The 12445-nt window shown below is 34.2% G+C and overlaps 1 long non-coding RNA gene across 4 annotated transcripts in view; it reads left to right on the top strand.

Moving 5' to 3' along the window:
* Nucleotides 1-12445, top strand: part of LOC140533372 (uncharacterized) — an 88608-nt gene that overhangs the window by 73031 nt on the left and 3132 nt on the right. The gene's annotated exons all lie outside the window — the stretch shown is intronic.

The raw sequence follows: 12445 nt of genomic DNA, 5'->3' as shown, positions 1-12445 counted from the left end.
ACAAGTATCAATTTCCCATATTGGAATGTAAACAGCTTAACCTTATTGAATCCCTTATGATTTCTCTTTCATGGTTACCTTTTTATATTTCTATTGAGTCTTGTATTTGAAACTCATATTTTCTATTTGGCTCTGATCTTTTAATCAGGAATGCTTGAAAGCCCTCTATTTCATTAAATATCCATTTTCTCCCCCTGAAGGATTATGCTCCAGTTTTGCTGGGTAGGAAATTCTTGGTTGAATTCCTAACTCCTTTCCCCTCCAAAATATCACACTCCAAATCTTCTGATCCATTACTGTAGAAGCTGCTAAATTTTATGTTATCTTGACTGTGGCTCCATAATATCTTAATTATTTTTTTTCTTACTACTTATAATATGACCTGGGACTTCTGTAATTTGACTATAATATTCCTTGGAGTTTTCCTTTTTGGATCTCTTTCAGGACGCGTCTAGTAGATTCCTTCTATTCTTATTTTACCCTCTGGTTCTAAAATATCAGGGCAATTTTCCTTGAATATTTCCTGAAGCATGGTGTCTAGGTTTCATTCTTTTGATTTTTGTTTTATTCTTGATGTGTCATGAATCATTAGCTTTCCTTTGCCCAATTCTAATCTTTAAGGATTTTCTTCAGCAAGCTTTTGTAACTCTTTTTCAATTTATCCAATGTTGCTTTTTTAAGGAGTTCTTCTCTTCACTGGATTTATGTGCCTCTTTTACTATTTGACCAATTCTGTTTTCTAAGGTATTTTCTTCCATATTTTTATATCTCCTTTACCAAGCTATTGATTCTCTTTTCATATTTTTTTGTACCATTCTCATTTCTCTTCCCAATTTTCCTCTGCCTCTTTTGTTTGATTTTTTAAAAAATCCTTTTTGAGTTCTCTTCTAGGAATGGTGGGGGGAGCACTTTGAGCAAGTCAGTTTTCTTTGAGGTTTTACATATATCTGTTTTGATATCATTGTTTTCTGAATTTGTAAATTCTTTTTGAATTAATAATCATCTTTCCTGTCACCATAGTAAATTTTTTTGGTAAGGTTCTTTTCTGTTGTTTGCTAATTTTTCTAGCCCATTGCTTGACTTTTAATTTTATGGTAAAGTTGGGTTCTGCTCCCAGGGTGGAAGGGCATAGTTCCAAACTTCAGTTTTTTTGTGCCACTGTTTTCAAAGTTAGTTCTGGGAGGGCTGTAAGTTTTTGGTTCTTCCATGGTGGTATGACCTAGGGAGAGGTGTATTCAATACTTTTCCTGCCTATGCTCTGATATGTGAGAGACCCCAAGCATTCCCTTCTACCCTGGAGTTATGAACAGGGCCCCTGTTCCCTGCTGCTGCAAGTGTTTTTGCTTCTTATGATCTTGGAATTGTAACTCAGGCTCCTGCTTTCCTGCTTTTGCAGGCATTAATGTTCCTTTCTACCTTGGATCTGAGACTGAGATCCCTCACTTTCTCAGAGTCATCAAAAGCACTCTTCTCTGTTTCTGCTCCCTTATGACCACAAGCACCAGTGTATTTGTGCCCCTCTTTGCCCTGGAACTGGGACCTGGAATCTTATATGAGCAATGCAACAGAGTACTATGCCCAGTGCCATAAACAGGTACTCTACAATCTCCTTTGGACCAGCTGGCCAACCCCTCTATAATTTGTGGGCTGAGAGCACTGGAAACCACCTCCTAACCACCACTATGCCTCCACCTCCAAAGCCTGCTGCCGCCGGCTTGCCAGGCACTCTAGTTCTGACCACCACCTTGGTGATACAGATCTTTTCTGCCAACCCCTTAAATTGTCTTAGGTTGGAAATTTGTTTCACCTTGCCCTTTTGTTGAATCTGCTAATCCAGAATTCAATCTAAGGTATTATTTTAAAGTTGTTTGAAGAGGAATTTGAAAGAATTCAGATGCACCTTTGCCTATACTCTGCTATCTTGCCTCCACCCCACTCATATTTCTTAATGTGAGCTAATTTTTTCTTAAGAAGCAATAACACTTCAGAGAACTGATATGTTCTTCATCCACAGGGATCTCTTCAAAAATAGTTATGATGAAAAATATTTTTTAAGTTCTTTAATGGACTTAAACCAAAAAGATTCAGGTTCAGGTTAAGACAAAAATCATATCATCATAAAGAGAAAATAGGATGTCCTTGAACAAGCCCTGAACTAGAAATAAGGAGATATGTGTTCTATTTTAGCTCTGCATCATCTTTTTTATCCTGGGCAAGTCACTTAAATTCCCTAAGCCTGTTTCCTCATTTCTGATATGAGGAGAATCACTAGGTGATTTTTAAGGTCATGTTCTCCCAAAACAATACACAGGCACTCAGCAATAAAATTTTAGAAGTATTTGTATTTCTTTAAAAATAAATCTAGCATTATTCAATATTTACTATATGTATTGATATTAATGCTGATAATCCATCAAAGAGAGTTTTCATCATATTGGGATATATTACAATTTATATGTGCCTTGTTAAATAGATTATGGATTGCATCCTGGATTATATTATCTAGTTGTTTGTTTCTTTGTTTTTCCAAACTATCAAAATGGAAACTTGGCTTTAAAAGATTCCCATTAAGAAACCATGGGTAGCATTGACTCTGGCTCTTCCAACACCCTCTCACTCAAAATGGTCTTTCAAATCCCCCAGAAGGTAACTACAATTCTTCCTTATCAGAGTTTTAAGGGTAGTCCTGAGAGGGTTGCGGATGTCTTTCTAATTTTGCCTTTCATACACCCCAAATGGTTTGCTTCTTCTCATGATCATTAGTATGATATGAATTGATATGAATTAGACAGTTTGGTTTAGTTAGCTTTTAGGGGGAAATGTATTGTTTAAGTGGTACAGTAAAAACATTTGGTACAAAACATTCTTCTCAAAAGTTTCTGGTATTATCTCCCAACAGTATGGACATGGAATGAACATGGATATAACCTCAAGCTTAGAGCACGTGAGGCAAAGGGTTAACTCACAGTTCCTAGAAGTCTTTTGATAGATTCTCAAGATATTCTCCTTGAATGTATTATAGCTTCTCTGATAAACTCTGTGTGGGGTATTAAATCTATCTTTCACCATCATGTCCAGTCTATCTTCTTTTCTGATAATAACTCTTTTCATCAGCTGTTCTGGGGACATAGCTAAAGTTCAAAAGTACTCCAGATCCTTTGAAGATCATAAGATTTTCTTCCAGCCAGTGTAGGATGGGGGGAAGGAAGAAAAGAGCTAGGCAAGGGATGGGGCTCTTTTATTCTTCCTTCAGCAATTTCTTTTCAATAGCTTGGGAGAAAGGTTTCTACCACTTATCTTTCAGATTATTGTGTTTGTCCTTCATTGCTGAAGAAGACCATGAGATCTGAGAAATGATGACATGACCTGACCTTGACTTTGTTTTGAGTGAGGGAGGATTGTGCAGGTTACCAGCCAAACTTCTCCTCCAGAGCCATCTGAATCCAGTGACCAGATATTCATCAGAATGATATTCAAATCTGCAACATCACATTAGCTCAATAATTTTATTTAAGTCCCACGATCACATAAGGCATGATCAAGTCCCTCAACAATTCTGAAGATACATTGTATTATATCTAGTTTAAATAATTTATTTGGTTCAAATGATTTACTGAGTCTATGAAAATCATCTACCTTGATAAAAGTATCATAGAAAAGTGGTGTAGACTGACTGTCTCAATTGATAACACAGATATGTGGTCTGAAGATCATATGAGCACAGTGAACAAGAATATTCCTACTACTCTTTGATAGCAAAATTATGAGATTAAAAAATAATGACAACCTAATCAAATCTAACAGGATATAATCCAAAAAATTATCAAAATTATTTGAAATATGGATTTACAACCACTTTAAGGGTAAATGTTTTGTGATACTAGCTAATAATCCTATAAAGTCATCACAATTAGTAACACTTTTAAAATTAAACTTTTATTTTATAGAAAGTAAGTTCAGTGTGTCATCTACACAAATTTCCATAAATGCACACTAAAAAACATAGAATGCTTAAAGATACATAAAAGCATCACAGGAAAGACAGCCAAAAGTTAAGACACAACTTGCTTTCCTAGGACAGGTAAACTGAATAATTGTTCATTGGAATCATCAATGTGTACCAAGAAGAATATTTTAGGAAAAGCAACTCAAAGGCAGAAATTTAAGACATAAAAAGACATGAGGTAGGTAAACCTCATCACAATATGCAAACTACAGTGGAAATAATTTTAATTTTCCAGTTGTTTACAAGAGAGTATTCTCGTGTACAATAAGTACATTTATTGGCTCACAAAAAATTTTACTAGTCTTTCTATAGAAAGTCAAGCCAAAATTCTTGATTGCTAGCTCTATATAAATGTCTTCTGGACTGGGTGACTGACTTCCAAACTATTCAACTTACATACTTTCTATTTTTTCCCCTGAAGCTCAAATAAGTGCTCTATGAAAATTTATTTCAATAACTTTTACATATTCAGTAATCTGAAGGTAGGTAGCCAGTAAGTATATGATGAAATCAAAATAAGAACAGAAAAGGAGAGCAGGAGAGGACATAAAAATGTGGCTAGAATATTCTGGGCACTCAGTAATGGATGCGGAAGAAGTACTACATCACATAAAGTGTACTGGATGGAGAGCTAAAGGACCTAAATGCTAGCCATAATTATGATAAATAATAATCTTGAACGATCCACTTGCCCTCTTTTTGCCTCAGTTTCCTTGCTATAATACTGGAATGTTGAGTGCACCTCAAGGAAAGCCTGTTTTATTCAACTTTATGTGACTCATAAGACTTGGTACAGTTCCTTAACTATAATAAACATTAAATAAATAATTGATAAATAAAATAAGGAACTACTTTTTATATCCCCTTCCACCTCTAAAATTCTATGATTCTAGGATTTCTGATTTTCAGACTACCTAGACAAATTGATGGTGTCAATCTTAAAAATACAGAAAAGCTTCATAGGTTAAATAACAGGATGCAAAAGATACAATTTGAGGGTGGTTTGCTCTTTGGAAGAATGTTTGTGTGATATGACCAGATGAGACTCTGGGTAACCCTAAATGAGCCTCCCCAGCTTTGAAAACCCAGATGTTGATGCTTCTCTCTCTGATAAAGAAACTGAGTCCCAGGGAGACTAAGTGACTTAGCCAAGCTGAGCAGAATGCATCAGAGGTGGGATCTGAATCTTAGTACTCAAAACCTTGAGTACTCTCCACTCCCTAATGAGACTCATTTATCAGGAATCCTGCAAGGAACCAAGGTAGCTCCAATCATCAGGTCCAGAACTTGCTTGAATCCCTTACACAAAGGACAAGATGGTGACGTTTGCTATTGAGAATGCAACATTGCTTGAAACTGCACAAGAGGCCTTGGCTTCCAGGACCTCTCTTCTAAGTATCTGCAGAAGTTTTCTCATAGAGCCTCATTCCATCACTGTTATTTTATGAAGAAAGGGATGCATCATGAAACATATCCTCTGGCCATCTGCTGGCAAGTGGACTTTAGGTGCTGACCGAGACACGTTTTTAGTCATAGCCAATATGTGAATTTGTTTTCTTAAATCTACCTACTTGTTGCCAGGGAAGGTTTGGGGGAGGGGGAGAAGGGAGTCATTGGGAACCTATAATTTTGTTTTTGTAGAATTTTTTTAAGAGCATCTATAAAAAAGATACAATTTGCTTCAATATGAAGATTAATCTGAATAATCAATTATTGAATTTGTCAATTATTACCAACAGAAGAATTTTAAGAGGACCCAAAAGGCAGACAGAAGTGCAAATCAGACGAAGAAGACAAATTATTTTAAATTTAAAATTTAAGCTGCATTTTGCTCTAACAAATTAAGTTTTTAAATAAATAATAAAGAAAATCAATGCAGTGCAATAGTTGGAGAGAGATCCAGAGTCAGAAAATTCTGGGTACAAATTACCTCTGATACTGGCTGCTTGTGTGATCCTAGCCAAGTAACTTAAACTTTCAATATCCCAGACAACTCTCTAAGTCTCTACATTGCAGGTGTTAGTGGTATCTATAATGGCATCCCTTCACTGATTAAATCATAAATCAGAGCAAACTAAACAAATAAACACACATAGTGGGATCTTGTGTTCTCCATAGTTTATAGTCAGTCTTGTATGAGTGAGGTGTTCTATTATAGATATATGACTATAAAAGCCTGATTCTTTCTTTCTCATACGCTTTTTTTAGTCACGTCTTTGATAGAAAGGCAGTTGATAGAAAGCAGGTTAAGGAACTAACCTGGATAAACCAAGAACACCTTTTCTCAAGTTCCTCCATTTAGATCTGCTGATTTCTCCATGCTCCAGGCAATTTTCTGAGACTATAAATTGCAAAGAAGATGAACCCTTCATTGGTAGATGGGATTTCCTCATCCCAGAGCTCTATAAAAATTAAATGACAGACCCAGGTCCTATTCCTAACCCTATGCTTTTGATAGATCATTCTCATAAAAATTTCATAGGGACAGAAAAGTAGTCATGTAAGCCAAGAGCTATTTGGGTCTTTTATGTCTCATGGCCTTTTCTCAACCCTCATTCTTCTTAAACATTTTAAAGTATGAAAAAGAAGCCATTGCTGGGTAGACTGTGAACTCCTTACAGGTAGGTCCTGGGTTCTGCCTCTTTCTCTATCCTCAGTGCAATGCCTAGCACACAGTAGTCTTTTGAGACTGTTGGTGGCACAGTGGATAGAGTACTGGATCTGTAATCAGGAAGACTGAGTTCAAATCTAGCCTTAGACACTATCTGTGTGATTCTGGCAAGTCACTTAGCCTCTGTTTGTCTTAGTTTCCTCAAATCTAAAATGAGGATAATAATAGCACCTACTTCACAAGGTTGTTGTTAGAATCAAAGGAAATATATATTTTTTAAAGTACTAGTACAGTGACTGGAACATAGGCAGTGATAGAAATGCTTCTTCTCCTTCCTTCCCTCACTACAAACCTGGGAGAGAGGGGCAGGGAAGAAGCAATTAAATAATCCATGAAGGAACCACACATCTTTAAAATGGCAAACTAGTTCTTGAGCAGCTATCAAGAATTATTGGGACATTTTGACTTGTCATAAATGCTTTGGACTTTTCTTTCTAAAGAAAAAAGGTAAATTTTCCTTCCAGTTCCATCATTTGGCATGATCAAGCTCAGTTGTGGTTCACACCACATTTTCTGCAACCTTTGTTTTACCTTTCAATTTTGATGTTTCATAAAGAAATACTTTAAATATGCAATCTTCTCCTATAACATTCTGTGAATGAATGTATACTTAATGTAGTCCTAAATTCTTATGTCCTCTTGCCTGACAAAGTGATCAAGAAGACCCTGTTGGTTGAGGCAACTTTTTAGTCCCTTCTGACATTCTCATTGTGACAACCTAATATGAGGTAAGCTCCTCTAAGAATTGGTGATAATCAGAATCAATATCTTTACTCTTTTACCGCTTTCCATGTTTTGGAATCAAAAGTTTTTTAAATGGTTGAGTTGGAGCTTTTACAAATATATATACTTTTATCTTTTCATCTTTGTCATGCTGTCTAATTAGTATTAATTTTGAACTCTAAATAGTCAATGATCTCTCCATTATGCAAAATCAATAACTATAACTTGAATTTGATAGTATTAAACTGTTGCTTCCTATCCTTTAATATTACAAAAATTCTCTTTTCTTGTAATACTATTATAAGAAAATTTTAATTTACAAGAAAAATTACAAGAAAATATTAATTTATATGTTACATCTGGAGGCTCTGCAATGTCACAGGACTTAATGCAATCAGCATAGTATAATCTGCAAAAAAAAAAAAATTGAAGGACTCCACCATTTGTAAGAAATCCTTCTTCAATTTATATTATGATAGTGAATGGCTTATATCAGCACATCTCTTTGTTTTATACCTACTTTGATATTTATAATCAGAAAGCTGTTAAAGTTGCCTTTGTTGTCATAACTTTTAAACAATCATATAATTCTGGAAGAAGCATGGAAGACATCTCTCAGAAGCACAAACTTTAAAGCTTTATTCTACCAAATTATATGCTTTTAATAACCAATAATCACAATTGGATTTTGTACTTTTTACAACTTTCAGCTGTAAAATGTCTACCGTCGAATATTGTTTTGAAGTCTGCCTACGTCCTACTCGTACTTTCACCAAGCGTACCGTAAATCGTAATCAAGGATTTTCTCAATGTATAGGGTATCATAAAAATTTTCTATGGATGAAATCATTAAGCATTCAAAAGTAGTAACCTAACTACCTATAAAGGAAAAAAACAAGTAGATGAAGAACATCTATTGTCTAGATTACGATAGGTAACTTAGTGGGTAAACCATAGCATTTGTTTGTTAGAATATGTCTTAGAAAGACACTGAAGAAAAAAGCAAGACAGAGTGTCTTTGGAATTATAGCTCCCCTTATGACTTCTAGTTTCTCTTTGAAAAAGTAATCCATTTTTAACACTAATATTCTACTAATGACATATAGTTTCAAGACAAAGGAAACTGGTAAATAAAGAATTTAAATTGCATATAACCTCCAAAGTAACAGAATTTTGCATGGTGGATATAAGCAGGCTAAAATACATTACAAATGAGGAATTAACAGGAGAATAGAGCTGACCAATATACATCTACATATAACCAAAAAGAGGGAGGGGACCTAGTTATATATTGAGAGAAGAGGATAACAGATAGACAATCTGAATCCTTTACTGGTATTAACAAAATGTCTAGAAAACTCAAAGAATGCTCCTATAAATTAGGTAGTAGTTCCCCTGCGGTGGATTTATTGGGAAACATGACATGATTTACACAGGATAGGGATCATAGAAATGAGTCCAGTTCAGGCCTTCCTGCTATACTTCCCTAACTTGACATTGCCACAGAGGACAATTACCACACTAGAAAATACTGCCATTAGAAACTATGGAAAATTCTCTTCCCTATCAGATACTTTAGTGCCTTTTGTCAAACTAGAAAACACCTCTTCAATATAATATGATCAATTCTCTTGGTTATTTGTCCCTGGGAAGTTCTATACTGCCCCACCACTATCCCAATTTGTCTTTCAATGATAGTATCCTCATTTCTCCCTTATCAACCAATTGTAAAATTATAAATTAAGCACTCCTTTCTCATCAAGGAGAAGAAATTGGCTATGAAACCTATTAGTATCGTCATTAACTTGTTTTTTCTCTTAAAGTAACATGAAATAACAAGATGCTTTGGCTAAGTAATAAAATACAAAATACTAAGTAAATTTTTTCAATGGTAAGCACAGATAAGTTGTCACTTGTGTGATGGTAGAAGTACTGCTGTGTAGAAGTGAAAGAACTTTTGTTCAGTCTTTTGTTTCAGTACCTTCCAACATAGTGTAGAATAATGGAGAAAGTCTTGGATTGGGAGATAGAGGATTCAAATGGTGGTTCTACTACTATTAGCTGTGTAATCATCCAGTAACTTCACCTTTCTATACCTCTTTCCTCATCTGCAAAATGGGAGAGCTAGACATATGATCTCTAATATCCATTGCAGCTATAAAATTAATAATCATGTGGCTCTTTTCTTTAAGAACTTATCCATGGCAACCACATAAGAGACTTCCTAGTAGTACACCAATCTTTAAATTCTTTCATATTTTTCAATACCTGTTTTTACCCCACTCTCCAGTACCTATCTTTGTAGGAAAGGAGTAACACAATATTAAGATATATCTTGATTTAATTTAAAATAGATGTGTTAAACTTCAAACCCAGCATGGGAGGTAAATTAAAATGTAATTGGGAAATGTTTAACAAAATAAATAAAAAGGCAATAGAACATATAAGATGATAACTTGTGTGGCTTTCTAAGTCAATGTATGGTCCACAGGGATCTATTTCTATTTGAATTTTCACACCACTAGTTTAGAAGATCTTACCAAGTTCTTCATAAAGTCTCTCTTCTTCATTATCCTTTTGCAGCAGATATTGGTGCATAGGCTCAAATTTTCTTTGTGGTTTCTTTATGCTTGGGATCACCATGCGAACCTCAAGGCAAGATGACCAAAGGTAAACTGAAATTATATAGATTTGCCTTTGGGTACACAATGAAACCAACTTCTTAATGTATCTTAAGGAGAATTCTTCCATGTAGCTGCAACTTAGGTTACATTTACTGATATATAAAACAGTATTAATGTAGAACAATTCCTCTAACTCACTGTTACTCAAAAAAACACTAAAAATACCTACAGTTAAAATATTTATAGATGGCCTAAAATTCTTTTTTCTAGGGAATTCTCCCACTTATGTTACTCTGTCACCATAACTTTAGAAAAAGTGTTACACAGGTAGGAGGGCCACTTTATAAGTTTATATTTTTTGATGGGTTTCCATAGCCTTTGCTGGCATAGTCTTTGAGGACTCAAGTCCTCCAACACAATGAAACACTTGAATAAAAGTTCTGAGATCCTAGAAAAATGAGGTTTTTATTTCTGACATAATAACATCTATTTTCAGGAGACATTTAGGTTCTTGTCCACAACTAAGTTGAAAAGTTAGTTAAATTCAGATCTATTATATCTCTAGAAAGTTTTTGTAATCTTTGGGTATTTTTTTAATGGGGAAAATGGTGATAATAATTTGTACTACTTGTCTCCCAGGGTTGCTATGAAGATAGCACTTTATATATTATAAAGGACTCCATATAGATGACCAATTAGGAATAAGATTGGTGGTGGCTAAATATGATTTTTAAAGAATTTCTAACTTTATGTATTTGTAAATTTCTGGTTCTCCTTCCAAAAGCCATATTTAGCAAAAAGTTTTTAAATGTTTTGCCCTTTATTAGATCATCCTTCTATTCAATATAATAAAAATATAGAATGTAGTAACAGACACATACCAAAAAAAAGAACAGAATATACAATTATCTCAAAGAAAACTAGTAGAAAGAAAATTGAATGAAAACATTTTTTCAATCAGATTTAGCTCTCAAGGGGTTTGCAAGCACATTTTTAAGCTCAGAAATATGTTACTAATTATGCTACTTTAGAAAAAAATAATAAGTTTACTGCATTTATAGTAGTCCACATAGCTTCAATGAAAAATGTTCAAAATTCTACAAATTTCATTATATAGCTAGATTCGAGTTATTGAGACAAATTTGAAGAATAAAGTATTAAATCAATATGATATTGCACTTAGGATTTTGTGGCAAAAAGGTGTCAAATAAATCTTAGAAAACTAATTCTCACTTAATACCATGGATTGAGGGGGGAGGAATCTATGTAATAAGAGCTACACCGATTCAGCTTCCATAGTAATAAAAGAATATGTTAGACAAACACAAGAAAATGAATATATTCAAATAAGTCTAATAAAGTTATGAATGAAATATTTCCAAATATGTTACGTTTCACTATATATTTTAAATATCATCCTATTTTAGTTCTAGGTGACCAGATATTAAACCCAAGAGGTTTCTTTATAAAAGTTGGCCCTACAAAAGCTTTTTTTTTTTAACCTTAGAAAATGTTGACATTTTGTGGGTAGATTAGTTAATTATTTGCTTCATCTCCACCCCCACCCCATCACAATGATTAAGACAAACACTGCATTTCACAAAATCAACGTAATTTACATGGAAAAAGTTCATTGTTAATATTTTACTTGTATTTAAAGGTGTATTTTTACGAATCTCATGTCTGATATACATATATACATACACACAAATATACGTGTATACACACACACACACACACACACACACACACACACATACACATTTAGTTTTTTTTAATCATATCTGATTCTTCATGACCCTATCTGCAGTTTTCTTGGGATAGATACTGGAATGGTTTACCATTTCTTTCTCCAGCAGGAAACTGAGGCAAACAGAATTAAGTGACATGCCCAGGGTCATACAGCTAGTAAATGTCTGAGTCCAGATTTAGACTCAGGAAGATGAGTCTTCCTGACTCATTCAGCCCTAGTACTCTATTCAGTGTGCCACCTACCGGCATATGTGTGTGTGTATGGATTTGTATGTGGATGCATATATATATGTGTATATACACACACACACACATATGTACATGTGTATATGTGTGTATGTATGTATGTATGTATGTATATCAGGCCTAATTTCAATTTGAATGATCATTAATAAGTCTCAATTTCATACGCCAAGAAATATTCTTTAAAAAAAAATTTCTGATGATTTTCCTAGAGTACCTAAATTTTATTTTTAACGTTGTCTGAATTCTGGAACTATTACCAAAAAGTATAATTCAAGCTGAAAAATTGTTCTTTGTCTGGGGAATCTGATCACAGAATACAGAACTTTTAGATTGGTGTTTACTAACTGAACCAAGTGGATATGAAACATGCAGTGTATGATGGTCTATTTGAAATGGACCAGTTGTCTAGGAGATCCTTCTTCA

Source organism: Notamacropus eugenii, chromosome 3 (genome assembly GCF_028372415.1).
Source record: "Notamacropus eugenii isolate mMacEug1 chromosome 3, mMacEug1.pri_v2, whole genome shotgun sequence".
NCBI lineage: Eukaryota > Metazoa > Chordata > Mammalia > Diprotodontia > Macropodidae > Notamacropus > Notamacropus eugenii.
The sequence above is the reverse complement of the archived record's forward strand: the minus strand, read 5'-3'. Positions and strand labels throughout refer to the sequence as shown.